Raw genomic sequence first — 10,000 nt, 5'->3', positions numbered from 1 at the left:
AGGAGGCTGAGATCTGAGGATACCTGTTTAAGGAGAACCCAGGGAAGAAAGACTGTGAGTCTGTTACCTCTAAGTAACTAACAAAAAGCCCAAAGTGGAGCTGTGGCTCAAGTGGAAGAGCACCTGCCTTGAGCAGGTACTTGAGCACCACCCCCCTCCAAAAACAAATCCACACAAAACAAACCCTTAGGAGAGGACAAAAGTGTCTAAAGTCAGATAAACAGAACATGTTGAAATTACCAGAATCTCCTACTCTTCGTATGAGCCTAGAGGAGGTGTCAAGAATTTCTTAGTGATGAGCAAAGACTCATCAAGACTTCTAAAATAGCACCAATCTGATCAGCGAACTGAAGCACTGTGGATGTCAGAGTGTGCGGTGGGTGTGACAATCCAATCTCACTGTCACCCCACACTCTGGAGTGGGGAGATTTTTCTAGTGTTCTGGATGGATGATCTTCCACTTCAAACAGACTGGCACAAGGACAGATTCTTAACCCTTTCCTGAGACTCCAATCTGAACTCTGATGCAACACTCCACAAATAGATCAGAAGCATGTATTTGCCATATGGGCTTTTGTGAAAGAAAAAAAAAAATCAGGCGCCGGTGGCTCACACCTGTAATCCTAGCTACTCAGAAGGCTGAGATCTGAGGATCACAGTTCAAAGCTAGCCCAGGCAGGAAAGTCTGTGAGACTCTTATCTCCAATTAACCACCAGAAAACCAGAAGTGGAGCTGTGGCTCAAGAGGTACAGCGCTCGCCTTGAACTGAAGAGTTCAGGGACAGCACCTAGGCCCAGAGTTCAAGCCCCATGACTGACAAAAAAAAAAAATCTTCAGGCTGTTTAATCAGTACAACTTCTTAATTTTGCTGGTGGCATCTCTGCTATTTTAACAGAGGTGATAGATCTCTGTTTGCAAGTAACTATGAAGACAAACTTAGCCCAGTGCCTCACACACTACCTGAAGACGCTGACAGAGCAACAGCCTACGGGCCTATTTAGCACCAGCTGGTATTTTCCCTGGGTTAACCTTCCTGTTGGTTGTTGTTCTGAAGATAATGACTCATGGCCACATTTGGCTCTGAGACTGTGTTACATTACATTTTCACTGAAGATATGGTTGGTAGCATTTTTTAAACCTTTATTTGATAATAATTTCAATGCAATCTCCTATTCATTGTGTAACTGGAATTATCTAAGCGCAATAAGCATGTATAGGCAGTTTATTTATTTATTTGTCCACATGTAGAGTTTTTGTAGGGTTTTTACTCTTAAGAAAACAAAATCCCCAGATTGAGTCAAAAAAATCTATGCTCACAAAATCCAGAGAAGGAAATTAACTATTCACAGATTCACTTGGATCTAGAGAGTTTTATTTAATTTACTTCTTTTTCCCCTTAAAAAAAAATCTAGGCAGGGTGCCGGTGGCTCACACCTATAATCCTAGCTACTCAGGAGGCTGAGATCTGAGGCACTCAGTTCAAAGCCAGTCCGGGCAGGAAAGTCCATGAGACTTTTATCTTCAATAAACCACCAGAAAACCAGAAGTGGTGCTGTGGCTCAAGTTATTGGATGCTTGCCTTGAGCTGAAGAGCTCAGGGACAGCACCCAGGTCCAGAATTCAAGCACCATAACTGACACAAAAAAAAATCCAGGGCTGGGAATGTGGCTTAATGGTACAATGCTTCCCTAGCATGCATGAAGGTCTGGGTTTGATTTCTCAGTACCACATAAGCAGAAAAAGCCAGAAGTGGCATCATGGCTAAAGTGGTAGAGTGCTAGCCTTGAGCAAAAGAAGCTCAGAGACAGTGTCCAGGCCCTGAGTTCAAATCCCAGAACTGGCAAAAAAAAATCCAGTCAAGTGCTAGTGGTTCATGCCTGTAATGCTAGCTAGTCAGGAAGCTGAGATCTGAAGATTCTGGTTCAAAGTCAGTCTGGGCAGAAAAGTTCCTGATATTCTCATTTCCAACTAACCAGCAAAAAGCCAGAAATGAAGGTGTAGCTTGAGTGGTAGAGCACTAGCCTTGAGTGCAAAATCAGAGTGGTAGACCACAAGTTTAAGCCCCAGTGCCAGGATGTGCATGCGCGCACATGCACACACACACACACACACACACATCATCATCACCATCACCATCATCATCATCAACATCATCATCATCATCATCAGAGCAGGTGCTCTACTTCCAGTGGTTAAGAGACTGTGGCCACAGATTTGACCTGGTGTCCTAAGTCAGCCAAATGGCCTAGCTGGGAATTCTCTTTACAGTGAGGACATTGGGTAGACTGTCCACATGTGGAGTTAATTTACATATCTCTATAAAGATCTGAAGACAAATACAGAGCCATGAGTGCATCCACAACTCCTGGGCTTCTTAGACCCTGCTTAATAGCCCCTATCAGATGTAGGAAGGGTTGAGATGCCATAGCTATATGATTCTGTGCCTTTTGTAAGATTTTCAGAGGAAAAGCACAGAAGCAAGTATGTACTGTTGGGTTCTGTTCATGTGCTAGCAGGAAAATAATAGTAATAAATATTCTTTTTTTTTAAAAAAGAAAAGGAATGCATAAATGTTCAATAAGGACCCAAATGATCAATTTCTGTCGCCCTGGTTGGCTCCTGAATTTGGTCCATGATCAGAATCACCAAAAATGACTGATTTCAATGACAGACTTTCTTTGAAAGAAATTCAATAATCGAAAATTCTGGGTCTCCTCAAGAATAAGCCCTGAGCCTCTTTATTTTGATGGAAGTACATGCTGTATTTCTCATGAAGAGTCAGAGATCAGAAGATAGAATTTCTAAACTCAGAAGACAAGGAAGATAAAATGTGTGTACATCTATTGATCTATCTTATCGATCGATCTACTATCTATCATAGATCTACTTCTCTATCTGTACATACATATATAGTAAATCAACCCAACAGAGAGTATGCAGAGGAAAGGGGTAAGGAAACACATACTTGTCCTAGAAATTCCAAAGATGTAGGAGTCCAAGGTCATTTCAGAAGCCCTGAGAGGCTCTAGAGGATTCCCACAGGTGGAATATGGAGCAAGAAAAGGATGTGCATCTCCTCCAGAAATCATTTCCTATCACTTTCACCAGTCTGGATTAGACCTCCCTTTTCTGTATTCTCATATTAATGTATGCCTTTTACCATCTCCTATTTCACAAAGCAGATTGTAGCTCTGTCTGCTTGTCGCCAACCCCATGACACTGCAAGGGTTCCAGCTACCAAACTTTGCTGTAACATTTGATCCAGAGCAAGACTGGCACACAGTAGGCACCCAATAAGCATCTGATGAATAAATGGCTAGACAGATGGGTGGGCAGACAGACGGATGGATGGGTAGATTGGGGAGTCTCACTCAACAAGTACATCATTGGTATCACTGGAGGAAGCAACACATTTTGCTCATTTGGAGAACTCCAGCCTTGGAGAAATGAGGCTCTGAAGGCCTCTCAGAACTGTCTGCAGCAAGGACTGTCCTGTACTGTCAAGACACTCCAAAAGAGACTGGAGAGCAAGTCATCTTGTCATCCTGGCAGAGGCTTCTTACACTCCGCTGTGCCTCCTCCGAAGGGAGGAGAGCCATTTCGCCTGAGAACCCAACACAGTACTCAGCACAACAGCACAGATTCTACAGGAATATTTCTTTATTGAAAGTAAAAATGAGCCAGGAGCTGGTTGCTCACTCCTCTAATCCTAGCTACTCAGGAGGCTGAGACCTGAGGATCAGAGTTTGAAGGAAGGCCAAGTAGGAAAGTGCTTGAGACTACTATCTTCAGTTAACCAGCAAAATTCAGACATTGAAGTGTAGCTCAAGTGGTGGTAGAATGCCAGCCTTGAGTTTGAGCCACAGTACCAGCACAAGGAGGGAAGGAAGGAAGGAAGGAAGTCACTTTGGCTTCCCTTTTCCCTCCTTCTGTAGTGGAGGCAAGAAGGGTGCACGTGGGTCCAGTTAAGAGGCCTGACCACCCAAACTGCACTTACCACTCCCACCTGTGATGTGATATGGGTGAGTTTGAAAATTTATGCCAATTTGCATAAGTCAGGAAGGATTCTTTCCTGGAGGGTAAGGACAGCTCCACCCTGGGCACTACTTACTACCACCCATAGCCTCCCTCCACTTCTGAGTCTATCAACCTAGACTGAACTTCACATCCCTTGAACAGAGTATACATGGTATATACTCCATCCCTTGACTGGAGTATATACCCAGCTATAGCTCAGAGGTAGAGCACTTGCCTAGCATGCAAAAGGCCCTGGGTTAGACAGTGAGATAGAGACAGAGAACCAAAGACGGGGGGAGGGGGGAGGGAGGGGGGAGAGAATGTATTGTTTTGGCTGTGTGGTGGCATATGCCTGTAGTCCCAAGCTGAGTAGATCCCTTGTGTCCAAGAGGTTGAGGCCAGCTTGGGCAACACTGTGAGAACGAGTCTCAAAAGAAAGATAAAGGAAAATCTTTGCACCATATCCTGTACCAATTAAATTTAAATTTCTGGAGGTACAGCCCGGGCTGTCTGTCTGGGTGATTGCCAAGAGCAGCCAAGCTTGGCTCTCCTGATGGTCAATCAAGCTGCCTCTTCAGTTCCCAGCCTGCTAGGACCTCTCTGCCAGGCCCCTGCTTTGGCTGCCAGCTGGGACTTTCCATCTGCTTGGTGATGGCCACAGTCTTTGGTGCTTCTCTTTTCTCCTCCCTCTTATCTCTGCATATTCATGTGTGATGTGTCTACTCTGACTTTGAGGGCCTGGAACAAGACTTTTGCAAAGATTTTTAATAACTCGTGGCAGCCCAACAAATGCACCTACATGTCTTAGATATGCGCACGTGTTTGTGTGTATAGCTAGAGATATATTTAGCCCAAAGGCTAACTTTGCTTCACTTATTTCATCGTGCTGAGAAAATCGGAGTTGCAGTCTTCTCCAATTTCAGGCAGAGATTTTGGTTTGTGATGAATCTTTCCCGCCCCCTAATGGTAGTACTGGAACATGTCACTTTTACTCGGGTTTACTCAAGACCCTCTAAGCTTTAGTTATGAATAGAATTGAAGGAGATTGGGTCTTTCACTATTTGCTACTGAAGTTGACCTGGGATGCAGTCTACCCTCATTAAGAAAAGGAGCTACTGCATGTGTAATTTACTTTTCAGCCTTCTGGTGTTCTTCCAAAGGCCGATCAAATTCATGTAAGGAGAAAGGTTTACTGAGCACGAGACACCTGTGAGTGGAAGTATCGTAGCAAGGTATCATAGATTTAGGACAGTAGTAGAATGTTTATTTCTTAATTCATACTTAGGTGTTTAACATCAGCCAAATTAAGAAAGTCTCTTAACAATTTCCTTATCTGCAAAATAGATAATAGATTGATAAGTGAATGGAAAATATTAATAGAAAGTACTTAACAGATAATGAAAAATATCCTTCTTATATGGTTACACTATGAAGTACTCCTGAATCATTATAATCTTAATTATTACATGTATTTTAAAGGCTATACTTTTACTCAAAGGCTTAGTCAATACCCTTTTCTTGCAGGGAATGCACAAATCATGTGCAATTTTTTTTTTTGTTAGCCTGTAAGAGACTACCAAGATCTCTTACCATGCCATTTCATAGACTTTAATTTGCTTACAGCATCATGACTTTTCCTTATAGCTTTTAGATAGCCTCTGGGCTAACAATTGAAAGCTAAGAGTCAAAGTCTAAGCTAGAGCTTGTATTTGTAAATAAAAATTTATTGAAACACACCTATACTCGTTTGTTTGTTATCTTATGGTTGCTTTCACACCAAAACATCAGCCTTCTAGAAAAAAAAATGTATGACCTGAAAAGTAGTAAATTTTGATGACCTGCCCCGGTCTAGACTTTGAGAGGCTCTGGACTTAGCACAGCTGTGTTGGAGAAATCAAAGCACAGAACATTTGGCTGGCCTCAGATGGGAAGTCAGTTTTCACTCTTCTTCCTGCCCACCCAGGTAGTTATTTCAAATATTAAAAGCCTTAGTATTTGGATGCATTGGTCTTGGAGAAGGGGAAAATGCAGTATTAAAAGACCTTTGAGCCAGGCGCTGGTGGCTCACACTTATAATCCTAGTCACTCAGGAGACTGATATCTGAGGATTGAGGTTCAAAGTCAGCAGGGGCAGGAAAGTCCCCGAGAGACTCTCAACTCCAATTAACCAGCAGGAAACCGGAAGTGGAGCTGTGGCTCAGGTGGTAGAGCGCTAACTTTGAACAAAAGAAGTCATGGACAAAAAAAAAAACATAATTTTTTTTTTTAAAAAAAGAATGATCTGATTGCAAGTCCCAAATGAAATTCAGGGGCAGCGACAAGCTCTGAGTTCAAGCACCACAAAATTCAAGATGGATTCCCTCCCCCCCAAAAGAAAAGACCTTTGAATTCCATCTGACAAGTTTTAGACATTCTCCTCAGTTTTCAACCCTGTCTATTTTTCCCTGTGCTGTGGAATTACTGAACTCTGAACTTTGAGAATTACTGATCTTTAAACTTTGAGAAATGCTGCGTTAACTTTGTTTCAAACCCTGCATTACTTCACTCTCTTTCAATAGCTAACTTGAAAAAAAAAATCATGATACTGCTGGATGCGGGTACTCACACCTGTAATCCTAACTACTCAGGAGGCTGAGATCTGAGGATCTCAATCCAAAGCCAGCCCAGGCAGACAAATCCAAGAGGCTCTTAATCCAGTTCATCAATAAAGTGCCAGAAGTGTGGCTGAAATGGAGGTGGGCTCAAGTGGTAGAGCTTCAGCAGCGGGGGTGGGGGTGTGGGGGGGGAGGGGGGCAAGGTGGCAGGGTAGATCATGATACTAATTGGGAAAGTAAATTTTAAAGTAAAATTGACAGACTACAATGAGACTAATATGTATATATACTTATGTTTTTTATAATTGTAGTTATATTTTACACTATGTGTATTATTTAATCAAATATTATGCAATTATAATTGCATATTGTATATAATACATAAATATTTTGTAATATATTTCTTTACAACAGTGATAAAAGATACATAGTATAGTATATATTATATAGGTATTGTATATTATATATGTAAGGTCTGCCCTGGCCTCCCCACCTCCTGCAAAAGTCTCCTCCCAGAACCTGTTACCTAGGTAACTGGCACAACCTGGAAGCTGTCACCTCCCTCTCCTCATCCTGGGCCATCTTCATTCATGCCTCCCATTGGACTGGGGAGGGTCTCAGGCCCTGAGGTCATATCCGGATCCATGAAATCTACCTATTTAGTTTACCTTACAGTATATTACACATACTTTTTATATCTATGTATACCCTTAACTGTAAGTAAGTAAACTAAACGCCACTAATTTTGTAATAAGAGTTTGGGGGGGGGGGGGGTGGGAAAAGAAGACACCTTTTGAGAGAATGAAGGTGGTTATATGGACTGCCATTGTGAATCCAGGCATGGACTCCCCTTTGGGAAGACAGAGATGGAAATGGAGAGATTGGCTGATGGCCTCACTTATGAGCATTTCGCAGTACAGGAAACAGTAGGAGGTCAACCCATAGTCCAGACTTTCTCCTTAATGTTTATAAAGCGGCCAGTCCTGCAGCTCAGTGCTAAATTGTGAGTCTTTATGGAGAGCCAGAGGAGTGCTGGTAGACTCCCATCTCAAAGACCTGCAGCCCGAAATGCAGCTAGCACAAATCTTATATAGGCCAAAACCACATGAGTGTGAGGAATTAAACCTAACAAAAGTGTTAAATGAAGGCAAACCATCTAGGGAAACAATCAGGGGAAATCAAGGGCCAGTTATCAAGGGGAAATAGACATGGTCTCCTTACTTCACAACCCTTCAGCCTTTGGGGGAATATTTAATATCCAAACCATAATAGTACCCAAAGGACTTGAATCTATTCTAAAGTATTCGATTTAGAAGTGTTCGACTTAGAAGTTCCTGCTCTGTCACAGTATGCAAACTTGAAACAAGCACAGTGAGTCATCATTTTTATTGCTTCGGTTGATTGAACTAATATTTGCTAAGGTAAAAACATTGTCCCAAGCCAGGTACCAGTGGCCCATGCCTGTGATCCTAGCTACTTAGAACGTTGGGATCTGAGGATCGTGGTTCAAAGCCAGCCTACTCAGAAACTAGAAATAGAGCTGTGGCTCAAAATGGTAGAGCTGAAGAGCTCAGGGACAGCGCCAAACCCAGTCCTTGAGTTCAAGCCACACAACCAACAACAACAACAAAACTGTAGTCCCTAAGTAAATAAGTTACTGTAAGTGAGATACACTGTCACAGGTTAGCTACATGAAGGCATACAAGACAGTCTGTCCCAGTGGAGAGGTTAGGAAGTCTTATTTTATTTTATTGTTAAGAGGGGTTACAGTTACGTGAGTAAGGCAATGAGTATATTACTTGTCAATCATCTTTACCCCTTCCCTTCTTGTTGTTGTTCTACTATCCCTTTCCTCCCCCACCTCCCACATTCCTAACACCTTTCCCGCCCTCACCACTGGAAGTTGTAAAGTTTGTTTCCAATATAGTGTCCTGTGGGTATCCTTGTTGCAATGGGTCATTCTGTGTCCTTGTTTCAATATTTTGTTGTTCCCCTTCCCCTTCCCAGATTAGACATACATATATACAAGATGCATGGTATCAAAATCGAGTATAGTGACAACAGGAGATATACCATAGGGGAAAGAACATACAAAGGAAACAACAAAAAAAATAAATAAATAAAATCACATGGTACATTTAAAGCAATAACAATAACGATAGACCTCTTGTGTCCCTATCTTGGGGTTCATTTCACTTAACATCATCTTATATGGTCATTTGTACATGGTTTTTGAGCTTTGCAGCTCAAAGAGTATCCTATATGTGTACTAATTATTGCAAATAAGGGAAACCATGGGACCTAAATTTTTTTCGGAATGGGTAACTTAATATAATTTTTTCTAAGTCTTTCCATTTCCTAACAAATGGGACGGTGTCATTCTTCCTGATCGAGGCATAGAATTCCAGTGTGTGTGTGTGTGTGTGTGTGTGTGTGTGTGTGTGTGTGTGTGTGTGTGTGTGTGTGTGTGTGTGTGTGTGTGTGTATGTGTGTGTGTATCACATTTTCTTGATCCATTCATCTACTGAGGGGTATCTGGGTTGGTTTCATATCTTAGCTAGGTGAATAGTGCTGCAATAAACATAGTTGTGCTGGTAGCTTTAGTATGGCCTTGTTTGTGATCATTTGGGTCAATGCCCAGAAGTGGGATTGCTGGGTCATAGGGGAGCTCTATGTGGAGTCTTTTGAGGAACCTGCATACTGCTTTCCAAAGTGGTTGAACAAGTTTACACTCCCACCAACAATGCAGTAAGGTTCCCTTCTGTCCACATCCCTTCCAGCATCTGTTGCTACTAGAGTTCTTGATTATAGCCATTCTAACTGGGGTGAGGTGGTATCTCAATGTTGTTTTGATTTGCATTTGTTTTTTTTTTTTGTCGGTCATGGAGCCTGAACTCTGGGCCTGAGCACTGTCCCTCAGCTCTTCAGCTCAAGGCTAGCGCCCTACCACTTGAGCCAAAGCACCACTTCCAGCTTTTTTTTTTTTTTAATAGGAAGTCTTCTAAAGAAGCTGATGCCTTGGGGGCTGGGAAGTTAGCTCAGTGGTAGAGCGCTTGCCTTGCATGCATGAGGCCCTGGGTTCGATTCCTCAGCACCACATAAGCAAGAAGAAAAAAGCCAGAAGTCGCTGTGGCTCAAGTGGTAGAGTGCTAGCCTTGACTGAAGAGCTGAGGGACAGCGTCCAGACCCAGAGTTCAGGCCCCATGACTGGACCCAAAAAAAAAAAAAAGAAGAAGAAGCTGTTGCCTAAGTTAAACCTGGAACAATCTTTTCAGCTAAAGAACCATCCTATTTTTTTTTAAGGGATATTATCCCTGTTATATCTTAGCCCTCTGGAATCACATGGGAAAGAGAGAATTGACATTTGACTTTGTGTGTGTGTGTGTGT

The 10,000-nt window shown here is 42.4% G+C and overlaps 1 protein-coding gene across 1 annotated transcript in view; it reads left to right on the top strand.

Annotated features, from left to right (window-relative positions):
• Positions 1 to 10,000, top strand: part of Kcnq5 (potassium voltage-gated channel subfamily Q member 5) — a 541,548-nt gene that overhangs the window by 524,702 nt on the left and 6,846 nt on the right. The window lies entirely within an intron of this gene.

Source organism: Dipodomys spectabilis, unplaced genomic scaffold, assembly GCF_019054845.1.
Source record: "Dipodomys spectabilis isolate Male_0828 unplaced genomic scaffold, ASM1905484v1 ptg000102l, whole genome shotgun sequence".
NCBI classification, from domain to species: Eukaryota; Metazoa; Chordata; class Mammalia; order Rodentia; family Heteromyidae; genus Dipodomys; species Dipodomys spectabilis.
This window is presented reverse-complemented; position numbering and strand designations above follow the sequence as displayed.